Source organism: Durio zibethinus, chromosome 13 (assembly GCF_047325235.1).
Source record: "Durio zibethinus cultivar Kanyao isolate XHJ-2024 chromosome 13, ASM4732523v1, whole genome shotgun sequence".
Lineage (NCBI taxonomy): Eukaryota > Viridiplantae > Streptophyta > Magnoliopsida > Malvales > Malvaceae > Durio > Durio zibethinus.
The window spans coordinates 7,524,979-7,538,807 of NC_143174.1; positions in this window are offsets into that span (position 1 = coordinate 7,524,979).

Here is a 13,829-nt window from a genome sequence, read left to right on the forward strand (position 1 = left end):
AGTATAATTTTTGATCCAAAATAACCCACTTGTTATAACAATTTTCGTCCAAAAACTCAACAATTTTAAAAATATAATAGAGTTATAATTAATTTTTTATTATGAGTAATTATTCACTTAAAAAAATTATTCTTTTAATAAAATATTAAAATTAATTAAGATTATTTAAAAGATAAATTTAAATATGAAAAATTAAAATTAGATTCAAAAGTATGAATACTTATGAAAAAAGATAACATTTATATCTTTCATTTTAAACAACAGTATCAGTTAATAACATATTATTCTTTAACCTTAAAGCTCTCATTTCAAAAAAAAGAAATTATAACAATTAATCACATATTACCTTTTAATCTTAATTAAAATGATTATAATTTTAATTTAAAAATAATTCCTTTAATTTATTTTATTACAATCAAAATCTTTTTCTTTTATTTTATTATCTCAAATACTCATTTTCCCTTTAAAAAACAATTCTTATTGATTTCCTAGTCCAAAATAAAATTATTTTGTATTAAAAATATTCTTTAAATACTCCAATGATTTGAGAATATTTTAAAAATTTTTTGTCATATAAAAAAATTTGAAAATCTCTGTATTAATTTCCTGAGGTTGTTGGTGGTCCCGATATTATTGCCTCCATTACTGCAAGACGCTCCACCAACTCATTGCGTTCTTGTTCAAACATTTAAAGTTGTTCAGCTAGTTGCTCCTCATATAATTTTTTAAGTGCTTCCACTAATATTTGTGCTTCTTCCAGCTTGTGATTCCTTCTTGGTGTATTGAAGACTGTTGGAGAAACAAAGCTGCAAATGAAATTGCATAACAAAACATTTTTAGAACAACAAAAAGCAATTTATATATCTAAACCAATTCAACAAATTAAAGCCTCAATCAAGCCAAAATAACGACTTAATTCAAAGTTTTGGACTTTAATTCAAAGTAAAAAGTATTGGCATCAGCATTACCAATTTTTTCTTCAAAATTTGAAATTAGGCTTGGTGTGGTGATGCACCATTATTGCTCTTCTCTTCAATCATGATAGAGTTGGGATGAAATTGGAGAATTAACAAATCTTTTAGGGTTAAGCCTGTAGACATCCAATTTTATTCGAGTTATATATATACATATATATTATTAGGTCTCAAATTACACTTTGATATTGGATTTTAAAAGTATTTTTTAAGTCCAAATTTAGGGGCCCAAAAGTGTTTTCATTTTTATTTTTGTTTTGCTATTTGGTAAAATGAAAAAATATAAATTTTGATTTTTTTAAAGATTGTGACTTTATTTAAATTTTAAGTTTAAAGATTGAGTTTGATTTTGGTAATTATTGGGAATCAAGTTTCTACCAGAAGGAAAAGAAATTTTGACAAGATCTTGAAAAATTTAATTAGCATTAAAATTTTTGAAATTGAAAAGGGATTCAATCCCTATATAAAGAGCTCAATTCTCGGTAAAAAATCACCAACAATCAATGAATCAAGAAGCAATTGAAACAATAAAAATCATCAAGTAACACAAAGCTTTAAGTTTCGAGAGAGAAGTTTTTGGGCTAGAGATAGAAAGGAGAAGAAAATTCTTAAGGCTTTGGGTTTTTAGCTTAAATACTGAGAGCAAACAACACTATTTGGAGAAGGTTTGATCTGTGCCTAAATTTGCTTGACCCGTTTCTTAACCTAGCTCAACGTAAGTTTTTTTTTTTTTTGGTTTTTATTGTTGATTATTATTTTTGGTTTTATTTTTATTATTTTTGGTTTTAGTATTTTTTTTTAATTGTGATTGAGTTAAAATGATGATGAAAAGAAAAAAGAAAAAACACTTTGGTAAGATTTTTATAGTTTTGTTTGCATTTTTACTTTTTGCATGATTTTTATGATATTTTATTTGCATGATATTTATATGATATTTTTGCATGAATAATTATAATATATATTTTTACATTATATTTTTCATGGATTTTATTTGCATGATTTATTACTATATTTTTGCATGATGTTTATATGAATTTTATTTGTATGAATTATTTGTTTTTGCATGATTGATGATATTATTGCATGATATTATTATATTTTTACTTGATTTTATTTTGATACTTTTGCATGATTTATGATATTATTGCATGATTTTATTATAATATTTTTGTATGACTTTTATTATGATATTATTGCATGATATTTTTCTATGATATTTTGATTGTATTTTTTTATGACAAAATTTTGTAAATAAATAAGAGGACTTGGGATCTAATTTTTCATAAGATATTTAATAAATCCAATGACAAAGCCTCTTTAAGTGAACAACGAGTTTATCTTAAATACATTTGAGGTAAGAAAATTTTCATTTTTGGTGAAAGCCTGAGGACTTTTTTCTAATATGTAAATATCAAAACTAATAAAAATAAAGAATAAAGAATAGAAACCATTTGAATTAAAGCTTAAATAAGATAATATAAAACTAATTTGATACTAATTTTGCATATAATGGGGTACTAAAACTTTCCTTGCACGTAACCGACTCTCGAATTTAGTTTTGTTGATGTAAACCTAAATCTACCCATTTTAGGGACCCTTAGTTTACACTTAAGGTAACCTTAAAAGGGATTGATCCACATAAGTGGTCAATCATACCTTGATAAAAATGATTGTTGATGTTTTCATATTTTTTGTGTCTAATTGACAAGTTCTCAGACTTGAACGTTATGATTGTTTGGTGACTTTAGTAGGGACCTTAAAGAGTTCAGCCATTAGTTAGTTATCTATTATCTTAAGCCTTGCTTTAATGGTTTTTATTTTGTAGTTATTTATTATTTTTCATGTGCACTAACCCTTTTGTTTATTTTGTAGTTTATGATTTTTTCTGTGTCCTAATCTATTTGTTTATTTTGTAGATTTTGATTTTACATGTGTACCAATTTATTTGATTATTTGGATTGGCATGTCACTTTATGCACCACACATGTATTCATACATAAGCTGTAGACCCAAGCTCTGTCCTTTCTTAGGAGAAAGTAAGTACCTACACTCTTGTTAGGTAATAAGTAATAACCTTTGTGTGAGCTAGCGAAAACTCTCACTCAAATGGAACCCCTTTTTTGAGCTTATAATGGTAGGTAAGGATTATGGTGTCTTACTAGTCTATAATGGACGATGATATAAAGAATAATTTGGAAGTCTTTATATGGTCAAACCTTTGAACCTAGCATGTAAATAAACCCTAAGAGTCTAAACCTAAGTTAAAGCCCTGCCTTCCTTTTTATATAGAAATCCCTAAAATAAGACAAATAAAAAGACTTATTTTGTCATTCACCTTATATTTGTTTTTTCAAGATAATTTTAAACTTGTATAAAAATAAAAATGTTTTTAACTTTTTCCTTATTCAAAAAACAAAAAATGAAAAATGAAAGGAAAATAGATGAGATTTTGAATTGAATCCATTATTTTCTTGTTATATGATCTAGGGTCATATCCGTTACATACATATATTTGCACATATATTTTTGTTATCCATTCACTAATGCAATATTCCATTTCAATTTTTCATATATAAAAAGATGTGAATGCCTAATTGTAAATTAAAAGGTATTTTTTTTTTCAATTTTGTACATAGTTGTGAATATTAATTCTTGTTGTTACTATGTATTACATGCATTTATTTGCACATACATTTTTTACCTATGCAAATATTTTTGTATGTACATTACTTTATTTGTTTAAGGGCAATCTTTACCTTTTCAATTTTGTACATATTTGTTGTAAACATGCTAATAAGTTCATAGTTATCCGTATTATTGGACTTCGAGCTTTAATTTGATATTGGGCTTTTAATTATGCCATAGGATTTTAAGCGTAAATAAAAAGGACCCAAAATAGTTATATTTATTTTCGTTATTTATTAATGTGGATTTTTTTTTGTATTTTTTTTAGATTGTGATTTTATCTTCAAGATCTGAAAATTAATTATTTAACTTGGATTTGGCAATACTTAGGCTCCAATTCTTCTAAAAAATGAAAAAGAATTGTGCAAAGTTAAAATTGAATTTTGGTAGATTTGATTCCATGAAATCTTTTTAGTAAATTTATGGACTGGAATTTGCTATAAGAAAAGCATTAGCATCTTAGTTGAAAAGGGGTCGAATAGCAACAAATAAAGAACAATTAGAGGCCATTGACATAAGAATCTAGTAGTGAAACAAAAGAAATTAGTAGCAACATTTCATAATCAATACAAAGGCAATTGGCAACAAGATTTTGGTATTTCAAGAAACAAAGAAGCAATAATTGATCAAATAATTCTCTACAACTAGAAAGAAGCAAATAGAAAGCAACAAAATTCAAGAGCAATTGGACACAAAGATAAAATTTACAGTCAAGCCTAAATTCCTAGTCAGAACCAAACCACACATAGCTTCTAGCAACCAACACAGATCTACCAACCTCAATTAGAAAACAAAATTCATCAAGATAAAAAACTAGCTAACATAGATAGAAGTAAACAGAGAAAAAATCAAGAGTAGAGGAATTCAACAGCAATAAGGATCAATCAATAAGCAATTCAACAAAGAAGCAATTAATAGATTTTGGCCATGGAAAAATCAAAAGCAAGAAGTCCAGAATAGAGAATCAAGTTATCAAAACCATCATGTAATTCAAAGCCAAATTCCACAACACAAGTAACAAAGAATTCACTAACAAAACCTCAACATAAATCAACAATCAATAAACCTAGAATCAACAACTACCCAAACCCAGAAAAGACCCATTCGGTAGCCATCGCAAAATAGAGCTACATTGACAAGTAGACAATTAGCTTAACATCCTAAGTACTGGCAACACATACTCAACAACCAATTGGAAAACAAACAGAGCCAACCCACCATTTAGCAAAGTCATAGTAACCAAAAGGGTTTCAAAACAAACAATTTTAAGGAATTTAACAACACCAACAACCTAATTCACAAAGTCAGAGTGCAAAACAAAATGAAGGCAAAGGTTTTTCTATGGGTTATGGATTGTAGCTTTAGTGTTTTAAAGAGAAAAAGGGAAAAAAAGAAAAGTAAGGAGGAATCGAGAAAGGCTACTATTAGGGTCATCAGCAATGGTAGAGGGGTGGCAAAATTGATTGGTAAAGGCTGCAATAGGTTTCGTTAGAAACTATTTTTTTGGTTTGGTACTTTTCAATTAAAAAAAAAAAAGATAGAATTTGAAACTCAAACAAAAGAAGCAAAAGAGTAACATGGAAAGGAAAGGATGATTTTGGTGTTTTATAACAAAAGCAAATTGTTGCTATTTGAAAAGAGAGAATCCAATCTAAGTTCCAAAACCCACGTGATACCAACAGTTGACTTAACCTACTTTGACTAGTTTTTTCTTTTATTTAGTCTTTTTTGTTTGTTTTGTTTTATTATTTTCTATTTGTTGTTTTGATTTTATTTTTTATTATTCTCCTTATATTATTTTGAAGAAGAAAATAAAAAAAAGGAAACTTTTATTTTTGCATGATACTTATTTGTATCTTTTGATTTATTTTACATGATTTTTTTATGGTATTTTGGCATGAATAATATATATTTTGGCATGATGTTTGCTTGTATGATTTAATATTATTGCATGATATTTATTTGCATGATTTAATATTATTGCATGATTATTTATCAATGCCTGATTTAATATATTTGCATGATTATTAATATGTTATTCGCATGGGTTTAATTTAATTGCATGATTTATTATATAATTTTGCATTTTTTTGGTTGATTTTGGCATGATTTATTGTGTGATGTTTTTTATATTTATTGCACGATGTCTTAGCATGATTTTTTATAGAATTTTATTGGCATGATATTTGTTATGATATTTATTGCATGATGTCTTGGCATGATTTTTGATAGAAGTTTTATTAGTATGATATTTTTTATATTTGTATGATTTCATGATTTGATTTTTGATTGAATTTTTGTATAACAATGTGGTGTAAATAAATAAAAGATTGGAATTGATTTATTTGCATAAAAAAAAAAACCATATTTGAGTAAGGCTTAAATAAGATAACATATAATTAATTTGGTACCAATTTTAAGTGTTATGGGGTGCTAAAACCTGTCCTGCACATAACTAACTCCCAAACTTTAGTTCTGTCGATGTAGACTAAAATAAATTCTTTTTAAAGACCCTTAGTCAAGCTTAGGATAACCTTAAAAATGGTAGATTCACATAGGTGGCTAATCACACCTAGGTAAAAAAGATTAATGGCGACTCCATAGTTTTTATGTAATGGATAGGTTTTCAAACCTAAATGTTATGATAGTTTAGCAACTCCACTGGAGACATTAAAGAGTCAAACTATTAGTTGTGTGTTATCTTAAGCCTTGCTTTGATGGGTTTATTATGTAATTATTTGTAATTTTTTCATGTGAACTAACCTATTTGTTTATGATTTCTTATTTGTTTTGCAAATTTTAATTTTTTCTTTATGTGCACCAATTTATTTGATTATTTAGCATGTTTCTTTACACACAGTCTTGCATTCATGTATAAGCTCTACACCTGGGCTTTGTCCTTTATTAGGAGGAAGCAATTACTACACTCTCATGAGGTTGTAGCCTCCATGTGAGCTAGTGAAAACTTCCACTCAAATTGTACCATTTCTATTTGAGCTTATAATGATGAGCGAGGATTGGGGTACCTTACTAGTCTATAATGAACAATGATGTAAGAAACAATTTAGGAACCTTAAGTTTGTCAAAGCCTTTAAACCCAGCTTGTACATAAACTATAAGGGTCCAAATCTAGGTTAGAGCCTTATCGCTCCTTGTTGTATAAAAAACCCTAAAATAGGACATATGGAGGGACTTCTTTTGTCATTCACCTTATATTTGTTTATATTTATGCTTTGTTAAGATAATTTTGAACTTGTACAAAAATAAAAATGTCTTTTTAACATTTTTCTTCTTTTTCAAAAACAAAAAATAAGGGAAAATTTGAAATGTACATATTTGTACATATACTTTTATTGTCCATTCATTCATGCATTATTTTACTTTACTTTTTCATATATAAAAAGAGGTGAATGCCTAATTCTAAATTATAGAATAATTTTTTATTACTTTTCTCCAGTTTTGTTCATAGTTATGAATATGAATTTTTCTTGTTATTATCATGTGTTGCAGACATATATTTGCATATACATTTTTATTCATGTAAGCATCTTGGTATGTATATTCCTTCATTTTTTTGAAGGCAATCTTTGCATTTGTTGTTTTGTACGTTGTTTTAAATATATTTTTTTACCATGTATTACATACATGTATTTGCATATACATATTTTTATTCATGTAAACATCTTTATATGTACATTATTTCATTTGATTGGAAGAATCTTTGCCTTTTTCAATTTTGTACATAGTTTTGAATATAAATTCTTGTTTTTCATTATATTCAACATGTAAGTATTTGTATATATATTTTTCATCCTTTTAAATTTAAGTTTGTTCGATAATAAAAGCCCAAATGATTTCTTTCCAAGATTAAAAAATGTTTTTTGTAAAGAAAAAATTATTATGCAAACAATTTTAAGAGAATTGGTGATTATTATCAAGAATTAACATACCTAGTTGTTTCACTTACTACTTCATATTTCAATTCAATTGAGCATCACACTATTCAAAGCTTGACTTCTTAAGTCCCATTATCCTGATTTTCCCTTGATAAAAAGGGATTTCCAAGTTAATAACCTTCATTAAGGCTACAAGTAATGAAATTTGCAAAATATTTTTTGGAAAATTCTTTATAAGCTAATACATTGGGCTTTCTCTTAATGATTTTAGACTTTGGTAATTTGATGTTGAGACTATTTCAAACACATCACCACCCAAGTTTATTCACTAAGCTCAAACTTTTCAATTTTTTCCTAGGGGCATAATTGTTGAAAATGCCATACCCCCTCAATATCCTTATTTGACATCTTGATTCCTTTTCTCTTTCATTCATTACCCTAAAAATTTTCTTTGCCTAGATCTCAGGGCAAATTTACTAAAAAGCCAAATTATCCAATTTTTCCAATATCTTTTAATCTGGGTACCAATGATTTCATCTTTTATTAAAGGGAGATATATGAACATATGGTATGGGTTGTGAAAATGATGATTCATTAGCATTTAAAGGTTCCCAAATTGTTCCTCACATTATCATCCATCATATACTAATGAGGCACCTTGGGCCTTACTCGTTATAGGTTACAAGCGAAAAGGGTTTAATCTTAGTAAGAGTGCTTTAGTAGCCATTGTGGAGTTTACACTTTACATAGCTACTTTAATCCTTCTAGAAAGGTTAGAGTTTGGGTATAGAGCTTATACATGTAATGCAACTATAAGTGTGTGTGAATAAATATACAAACCTTTCACACATTTCTAAAATACCCCTATCCTAAATGTCCCCCAATTTTAAAAGCAAGATAAATAATAAAATTTAAAATAAATGACATAATTAAAATATATATGAAATGCAATACACACACTTTTTTTTATTTGCTTTTTGAAAACACGAAAATTGAAGTCAAAACATTTTTTATTTTTTTTCAATTTTTTATTTTTTTAAAAAAATTAAAATCAAGAAATTAAGATTAAACACCAATTAAGACCCTTAAACCAAAATTTAGGATAGTATTCAATCAATCATTAGCTTGACTCTCTAAAAAGTATGTATCCAGTGAAGTTGCTAAGTTGTCACAATGTTTTAAGACCAAGGGTGGTGGCTCAAGCACCAAATGAATGGGGAATGAAAAATAAGGGTTTTAGAAAGCATTTAAAAAAACTCAAAATAAAGAGTCAACCCCAATCTTTTTAGGATGTAATTGGCCACCTAAAAATATTGTCCTTTTAATGAAACATTTAAAAGATTTTAAAAGTTTTATAATAAGAACAAATTGAAGTATGCAAAATCAGATTTAAAGTTTAGGAGTTAGTTACAGTAGGGAAGGATTAACATCCCTATAGCACCCGTCAAAGATGATACCAATTAATTGCATGTTATCCTTAAACTTTGGTTAAAATGGTCTTATTTTGGTGTTTAGAAATTAATTCTTTTTTTAATTTAAAAAAAAACTTAAATTTTTTTCTTTTTGAAGACAAAGCATTTTATTTTTGAATCAAAATGAAATCAACTTAAGTATCAAGATACCTTTTTCACTCTTTTATATTTAGGTAAAACTTTAAAAATATCCTTAACATAAGGGTTTGCAAATTATCCCACAAAACTGAGATAATAGCTCACATAAATAATAATCACCAAGATTCCCCCTATGTTTAGGCCAGATCTCGATGACTATATATACTTGAAATATTATCTTATTTAAAAACATTTTACTTTGAAAACTCATTTTTGAAAATAAGTTCATGATATGCATGAACATCATGTATAATGAATGCATAATACGAATGACATTATAAAAAATCAGGACAATTTAAGGATGCATGTAACAAAGTAAAATGAAATGCAAATGCATGAATGAAGGATAAGGGTTGGTTCTGGTTTTTAGGGTTTAGGGTTGAGGTTAGTTTGAGGTCTAGTTTAGGGTTTAAAGTTTAGGTTTAGGGTTTCAAATTTGCGGTTTCATGGGAAAATGCATGTGACTTAAATAAATTACAACAATACCATTAGTAAAAATGTAAATATTTTATGCATGTCACTTGTGCAAGACAAGACAACAAACTAATTACAAATCTAGGCATTCACAAAACTAAATTACAAATAAGATGTGCATGTGAACACATGAGGAAAATGAATCAAACACTAAAATTTGTCAAACTTTGGAAAACATGTTTCACCATTTTTCGTTTTAAAAATCAATCAAACAAACATAAAAAATCACCAAATAACTTATTAAACTAACATTTTATCTATTGAAAATTGGATCAAACACATTGAAAACTTGAAAAACAGAGCAAAAACATAATCAAAGGCATGGAATCAAGCAACATTTGGCCATAAAATGAAGAAAAGTTTCAGCAAAACATTGAACTACCTCGGCTAAATGTCTTATGGCACTTTCACAATCACATTTTCATTCCATTTCACTCAAACATGCATTGAACATCACAATATTCATCACTTGAAGGCATGCTAATCAAAAGAAGAATTCCATCAAACATATAGTAAACTAAAATAGCAAGGAATCCATGAATAAGTAGAACATGAATCAAACACCAACATACATCACTAACTAATCAAAATTCATAAGTAAACTCATCATTTAATTATCATAGATAACATTTGAAAGCAAATGAATCAACAAGAAGAACCAAAAGGAGTTTATGCCATAGTGAAATGAAGGTTAGCTATACCTATAAATGGTGTTAATGATGGTATTGAATTTTTTGTTGCTTGATTCTCTAACTTCAATCCAAACTATGAACTAGTTTGATGAAATTTGATTTAAACTTTGATAGGAAAAAAAAAAAAAAACAAAAGATGAAGAACTACAAATTTCTTAAAAGAAAAATAGAAAAATAAATGAAGAACCAATGTAAAAATGTTATGAAAATGAGATAAAGATGTAATGGAATGCAAAAAAAAAAAAATGGAGATTATACATTCTCTAAGCTTTCTTTAACTTCTCTTTTTTCCTTTTTTTTGGTCTTTTTTTTTCATGTTTTTCTTTCTTCTTCTCTATTTTTTTTTTACCTTTTTAGCCCATTCTCCCTTTCTTCTCTTCTACATCCCCATTCTCTCTTAAATAAGCATGAAAAATATCTTTTAAAATTAAATTTGGCCCTTGTATTAGAGTTGGATCTAATGGTCCATATTCATCCTTTTCTCTTTTGCAAGAAGTCATCTTTCACCATTGAATTTAGCTCCCTAAGATGATCACACGGTCCAGGGTGCTCATTGCTAAAGGTTAAATTTTTAATGGTTTTGGAACCAAGTGAAAAGATTATTTTACTCCTTATTAGAAAGTTTTTCGGTTTCTAGGCTATTTTTCTGAAAAACAATGCTCCCTTATTCATTTTTGTGATTTTAAAGCACCAAAAATCATGAAATAATATGAAATTATGATATGAAAGTTTTTGTGAAAATTTGACTTCGGGAAGGTTAAATTATGAATTACCTTTGAGGATTATTTTAGTAATTTCACACTTCTCAAGGTGCTGCTAAAGTTTTTAATGTACCAAAAATTATCAAATAATTTAAAAAACATGCTCTAAAATGTTTTGTGAAAAACCAACTTCGATAAAATCAAATTATAAAAATACCCTTAAAAGGTATTTTAGTGATTTCACATTTTTCAAGGTACAATCAAGGATTTCAATATTTCAAAAATCATCAAATAATATTAAAACATTATCTAGAGCTTTCATGAAAGATCGACCTCGAGAAGGTCAATTATGAAAATACACCTAAGGATATTTTAGTAATTTCACACTTTTTAAGGTGTGATCTAGGTTTTTAATGGATCAGCAATCATCTAATATTGTAAAACTATGACTTGGATGTTTTCATGAAAATCTGACATTGAAAAGGCTAAATTTCAAAAATACTCCTAAAGAGCATTTCGATAATATTACTTTATCGAAGTGCAATCAAAGTTTTTAGCACTTTAAAATCACAAATATCATTCCCAAGGTTGATTAAACCCATTTGGTTGTAAATTTTGAAATTTGGACTCGAGTTTTATTTGGTTTGACTGATTTTAATCACTTTTAACCAAGTTTTAATTAGGTCTGACCAAGTTTGACCTTAAGGCATTTAAGTCGAATTGGTCCCAATTTTGATTTTAAAAACTTGTCACAATTAAAGAAATGTTGTATTTGAATCGGATTGAATTTTGAAAGCTTCACAAATGGTCAAATTTTTCCTAGATATAATTAGGTGTCTATAATAATTCAAATAGGTGGTTGGGCAATGAAAGTAGATAAAAGTCTCATAGGTTTTTTTGGGAAAAAACTCCTTAATTTAAGCATTCATGCCTAATCCAATATGATGCAGGCCAAGGTTAGGGTTTTCCAAAAAAAAAAGGGGATAGGCTCAAAATAAGTGTTTAAAGGTGATTAAACCATGGGTTACTCTTTCCCATTTGAAAGATTCATTTTAGGGTATTTATCCTATCATTTTCCCATACTTTCCACTCAATCAATTTAGTTTTTTTTTTCTTCTTTTCTTCTTCATTTTTTTTCCTTTGTTTTTTTTTTTCACTTTCACATTTTTTTTTTTACTTTCCTTTTCTTTGAATGGATTTAAAATTTTGAAACTTTTTATTAGACATTTGCCCTCAACAAGTAGGGTTCTTTTTTGGATTTTACCATACTTAGCCCTTAAATACATCCCTCTTTTACTCCTTAGTATAGAAGGTGATCCCTAGTTAGGGTTCATTTAAAAGAAAATCATCATGCTCAAAAGGATAGCAAAGGATAAATTTTCATATTTGTGAAAGTATAATGAAAGATAGTCATTTATCATATTAAGCACAACTACTTAAATTTGAAGAGTAATTTTTTTTTTCATAAAAAAGTTTGAAGAAAGGTTTTTTCAAAAATTTTCTTTTCTTGGAATTTTTTGATCTTTCTAATTTTTCGTTTCATTTTCTGGTTTTTTCTAAAGGGTTTTTTTCATAAACTTATTGGGAGCTTTTCTTTTTGAACTCATTTGAATGCCTTAAGTGCATGATGTCAATCAAATTTTCTTTTGCTTTCTTTTATTTCTTTCCAATTCTTATTTTTTTTGGTCTTTTTTCAATCCCTACACTTTTCGACCTTGCTAGGATTACAATTCGGGAAAGATGATGCCATTTTGATAAACCGCCCTTATTAAAGGTCAATGTGATAAAAGGCTTATGTGCAATAAACTCATTGAAATTGTCAAATGATTCATTTCACTCCCAAAAAGGAAAAGGATTGGTCATAACTCAAGTTGTCCTAAGGATAGTGAAGTCTTTCTTTTTGGTTAATGTCCCCTAAGACATTGGACAAGGACAATTCACGATAGACAACTGAAAGGCTGATATATTTGAAGTCAAGTGGCTTTCATTTCGATAATTTTTAAGCTACGGCTTTGCCTTGACATAAATTAAAGTGCTTGCATGTAGAATCTTTAAAGTAGTATCATGTTTACTTAGTTTTCAAGAAACCTAAAAATTTTAAATTGACAATTTCTTTGTTCATTACTAAGCAAAATATTATCACCCTTTTTTTAGCTATGGTTAAGCAAAGATTCAGAATTTAAGTCTACCCCTTGAAATATTAAGGCTCTTGAATGATTTAATGGTTCATGGCAAGAGATTGTTTAAGAGAAAAATTACGGGGGTATTTATTAGGACCAGTTCACTCTTAATAATGGTCACCAATTCTTTTGAGACTCATTTCACTTTTATTATAAAAGATTTTTTTTCAAATTTTTTGATTTTTTGATTTTTTTTCCTTTCTTTTTTTTCTTTTTTCCTTTTTATGGTTTTTGAAATCTAAATATGTGGGGCTTTATTCTTTCCCTTTTAAAACTTTATTTTTCTATTCATAAAAATATGAAAACTAACAAGAAATTAAAATGTTTCAAATGACAATATTTACAAATGAAATGTGTAATGATTTAAACTTAAAGTTCTTTCACTCAATGCAAATATCCCACCCAATCCGACATCCTAAAAAATGATAAAATTCATAAACTCAAACCAAGATTAAAACTACCCCTACTTTGCATGCTAGCCTTAAAACTTTGATCCTTAATCCCACCATAATTAATTATCATAGCCATTGACAAGCTCTTTAAATCTTGCAAGATTGGCTTTATTCAAATATTAAGCTTCATCCTTAAATGCGAGGTAACTTTCTGTAGAATGCATT